Below are 4,941 nucleotides of genomic sequence, written 5' to 3' on the forward strand. Positions count from 1 at the left end.
GGAGAGGTCGAGGTGAACAGTGTCAACACACTCAAGGCGGAAGGTTGATAAACACACAAAGGAGAGTGGTTCAGATGGATATGAGATGGGGGGTGAGATGAAGAGGGGGGGGGGTCACAGGAGTTTGGTGTGGAACAGTAACCCTAGCACCGAGTAGAGGGGCTGAATGGCCCATCTCTCTGCAGTGCACAGTGCCTCAGTGGAAACTCCGCACTCTCCGGGGATGTTAAAATGTTCAGGCCGTGTAAAAGTTTAACTTTCGGCCGTATCTGCTCCGCAGTCGTTGCACTTTGGCCTTTTGTTAACTCCATCTTTTATGACTTTTATCTCCCTGATCCTGAGCAGGGGAGGGCAAAGTGTGAGGCTGGGACTGGGCCGGGGTGTGGAAGAGACTGTGGCTGTCCGGGGTAAGTGCTTGTCAAGGCCAGCGTTCTCCTCACAGACCCTCGTCACTGTGAAGCTAGACCCTGCTCAACCTGCGCTGGGCCCAGGTTAGACCCCAGGCAGAGTCCTCCCTCGAGGAGGATCTGACTGTCCCGGATGAGGGCACTAGGCATAATCACACAATGCTGCTGTTTGCTACTCTCTCTCGCTCTCTTACTGTCTGTCTCTCTCTCCCTCTCTCTCTCTCGCTCTCTCTACCGCTCACTCTATCTCTCTTTCTCTCTCTCTCTCTCTACCCCTCCATCCCTCGCTGCCTCTCTCTCTCTCTCTATCCCTCCATCCCTCGCTGCCACTCTCTCTCTCTATCCCTCCATCCCTCGCTGCCACTCTCTCTCTCTATCCCTCCATCCCTGTCTGCCTCCCTCTCTCTCTCTCTATCGCTCACTCTATCTCTCTTTCTCTCGCTCTCTTCTCTACCCCTCCATCCCTAGCTGCCCTCTCTCTCGCTCTACCCCTCCATCCCTCGCTGTCTCTCTTCTCTCTCTATCCCTCCATCCCTCGCTGCCACTCTCTCTCTCTATCCCTCCAACCCTCGCTGACCTCTCTCTCTCTCTCTCTAATCCTCCATCCCTCGCTGCCACTCTCTCTCTCTACCCCTCCATCCCTAGCTGCCTTTCTCTCTCTCTCTCGCTCTACCCCTCCATCCCTCGCTGCCTCTCTCTCTCTCTCTACCCCTCCATCCATCCCTGTCTCTCTCTCTCTCTCTCTCTACCCCTCCATCCCCTCGCTGCCCTTCTCTCTCTCTCTCTATCCCTGCATCCCTGTCTGCCTCCTCCTCTCTCTCTCTCTCTCTCTGTCGCTCACTCTATCTCTCTTTCTCCCTCGCTCTCTCTCTCTACCCCTCTATCCCTGGCTGCCTCTCTCTCTCTCTCTCTCTACCCCTCCATCCCTCGCTGCCTCTCTCTCTCTCTCTCTATCCCTGCATCCCTGTCTGCCTCCCTCTCTCTCTCTCTCTCTCTATCCCTCCATCCCTGTCTGCCTCCCTCTCTCTCTCTCTCTGCCTCCCTCTCTCCCTCCCTCCATCCCACTATGCCTCTGTCTCTCTGTATCAGTCACTCTCTCTCTATCACTCCATCCCTCTCCGTCTCCCTCTCGCTCTCTCTCGCTATCGCTCTCTCTCTCCCTCCCTCTCTATCGCTCACTCTCTCTCTTTCTCTTTCCCTCTCTCTCTCTCTCTCTTTACCGCTCCATCCCTCTCTGTCCCTCTCTCTCTCCCTCTCTCTCTCTTGCTTTTTTCTCTCTCACTCTATTTCTCTCAATCTCCGGGCTCGATTTAACAAAAATAAAAGCAGAGCCCCGTTTTGGGCTCGATTAGCGGGACTTTCGAGGAGCCAAGTACGATCCCGCTCTGAGACGGGACTTTGTTTTTTTGAGGAGGGGGCCCTCCGCGGAGAGCGCCCCACAGAGACCGCGCTTACCTTCATTTTGTCAATGCAGGAAGAGAGCGGGGTGCCATTTTGAAATGCCTCCCCCATTTTGCGAAGTCCACCATAGCCTCTGGACCCCCCACAATGCCCCAGCCCACCGATTGGGGGCCATCGAGCTCCCCATCAACCACAACTCAGAAGGACAGGGCACCACCGGCCAGGGGCCTCCGTCTGTGCAAACCAGAGCTAAACGGCGCCTTGGCCAGGTCTCGCGAGCGCGGGCGTCCGATCCCGGGTCCTGGGAGATGCGATGCCGATGTACTGAGATGAGCCTAACCGCTCACTCAGTGAGGGCGAGATCCAGGTCGCGACTTCTCACGAGATCTCGTTAGACGCGTCACCAAATCGGGCGCGGCGAGACCGTTCGATCTCGCCCCCCCCCAGCTTTCTCTTCACTTCCCTCATTCTCCTCCTATCCATCTCTCGCTCTCTCTTTCTCCGCTTCTTTCCTTGCCTCTCTCTCGATTTGTCTCTCTCGCTGTGAGGATTTGTGAAACAGCGAAGGACAGATTGGAGAGCGAGGGGCTGGGCTGAGGCGGGGGGGGGGGGGGGGGGGGTGGGGGGGACAGTCGCTATCGACAGACTGGGGTTGTGGACAAGACTGGGATCAGGATTGTTACCCCTGGGCACGCGTTCACATTCTTCCCTCACAATCACAGTGCTCACACTCCCCCCTCACAATCACAGTGCTCACACTCCCCCTCACAATCATGGTGCTCACATTCCCCCTCACAATCACAGTGCTCTCACTCCCCCTCACAATCACTGTGCTCGCACTCCCCCTCACAATCACAGTGCTCACACTCCCCCTCACAATCATGGTGCTCACACTCCCCCTCACAATCACAGTGCTCACACTCCCCCTCACAATCACAGTGCTCTCACTCCCCCTCACAATCACGGTGCTCACATTCCCCCTCACAATCACGGTGCTCACACTCATCCCTCACAATCACAGTGCTCACACTTCCCCCTCACAATCATGGTGCTCACCCTCCCTGCTCACAATCACAGTGCTCACACTCCCCCCCTCACAATCATGGGGCTCACACTCCCCCTCACAATCACAGTGCTCACATTCCCCCTCACAATCACAGTGCTCACACTCATCCCTCACAGTCACAGTGCTCACACTTCCCCCTCACAATCATGGTGCTCACACTCCCTGCTCACAATCACAGTGCTCACACTCCCCCCCTCACAATCATGGGGCTCACACACCCCCTCACAATCACAGTGCTCACACTCCCCCCTCACAATAACTGTGCTCACACTCCCCCTCACAATCATGGTGCTGACACGCTTCCCGCACTATCTCAGTGTTCAAGCACTCCTGTCACACGCAAGGTGCCGGATTTTCCCGCCCAGCCTGCCGCAGGAACTCCACGGACAAGACGGCAATGATGTCGCCAGGGAAACGCGGGGGGAGAATCCCGCCCAACATATTCACATTCCCTACCCCCCAACTCACTATGCTCACACTCCCCCCCCACACACCGTGTTCACACTTCCCCCCCACACTCACCATGCTCACACTCCCCCCCCACACTCACCATGCTCACACTCCTCCTCCACACTCACCATGCTCACACTCCCCTCCGCACTCACCATGCTCACACTCCCCCCCACACTCACCATGTTCACACTCACCGTGTTCACACACCCCGCCACACTCACCGTGTTCACACTCCTCGCCACACTCACCGTGTTAACACTCCCCCCCACACTCACCATGCTCACAATCCCCCCCACACTCACCATGCTCACACTACCCCCATACTCACCGTGTTCACACTCCCCCACACTCACCGTGTTCACACGATCCCCCACACTCACCGTGTTCACACTCCCCGCCCCCAACTCACCATGCTCACACTCTCTGCCCCACACTCACAGTGTTCACACTCCCCCACACTCACCGTGTTCACACTCCCCCCACACTCACCGTGTTCACACTCCCCGCCCCCCAACTCACCATGCTCACACTCTCTGCCCCCACAGTCACCGTGTTCACACTCCCTGCCCTCAACTCACCATGCTCACACTACCCCCCCATACTCACCATGTTCACACTAACCACCACACTCACCGTGTACACACTCCCTGCCCCCAACTCACCATGCTCACACTCCCCCCCACACTCACCGTGTTCACACTACACCCCCACAGTCACCGTGTTTCACACTCCCCCCACACTCACCGTGTACACACTCCCCGCCCCCAACTCACCATGCTCACACTCCCCCCAACAAACCATGCTCACACTCCTCCCCACACTCACTGTGTTCACACTCCCCGCCCCCAACTCACCTTGCTCACACTCCCCCCCCACACTCACCGTTTTCACACTCCCCCCCACTCTCACCATGCTCACACTCCCCCCCATACTCACCATGCTCACACTCACCGTGTTCACACTCCCCGCCACACTCACCATGCTCACACTCCCCCCCCCCACACTCACTATGCTCACACTCCCCCTGCACTCACCATGCTCACACTCCCCCCCACACTCACCATGTTCACACTCACCGTGTTCACACACCCCGCCATACTCACCGTGTTCACACTCCCGCCACACTCACCTTGTTAACACTCCCCCACACTCACCATGCTCACAATCCCCCCACACTCACCATGCTCACACTACCCACATACTCACCGTGTTCACACTCCCCCACACTCACCGTGTTCACACTAACCCCCACACTCACCGTGTTCACACTCCCCGCCCCCAACTCACCATGCTCACACTCTCTGCCCCACACTCACAGTGTTCACACTCCCCCACACTCACCGTGCTCACATTCCCCCACACTCACCGTGTTCACACTCCACGCCCCCAACTCACCATGCTCACACTCTCTGCCCCACGGTCACCGTGTTCACACTCACTGCCCTCAACTCACCGTGTTCACACTCCCCCCACACTCACCGTGTTCACACCCCCCCCCACACTCACCATGCTCACACTCTCTGCCCCACGGTCACCGTGTACACACTCCCCCGCCCCCAACTCACCATGCTCACACTCCCCCAACAAACCATGCTCACACTCCCCCCCCACACT

General features: G+C 57.6%; 1 protein-coding gene across 1 annotated transcript in view; it reads left to right on the top strand.

Annotated features, from left to right (window-relative positions):
* Window positions 1-373: 373 nt before the first annotated feature.
* LOC140404697 (diacylglycerol O-acyltransferase 2-like) overlaps window positions 374-4,941 on the top strand; it is a 68,999-nt gene continuing 64,431 nt past the window's right edge. Inside the window, exon 1 of the mRNA XM_072493362.1 lies at window positions 374-407. The gene's annotated coding sequence lies outside the window, so the exon portion shown is untranslated. The remainder of the gene's footprint in view (window positions 408-4,941) is intronic.

This window comes from Scyliorhinus torazame, chromosome 31 (genome assembly GCF_047496885.1).
Source record: "Scyliorhinus torazame isolate Kashiwa2021f chromosome 31, sScyTor2.1, whole genome shotgun sequence".
NCBI lineage: Eukaryota > Metazoa > Chordata > Chondrichthyes > Carcharhiniformes > Scyliorhinidae > Scyliorhinus > Scyliorhinus torazame.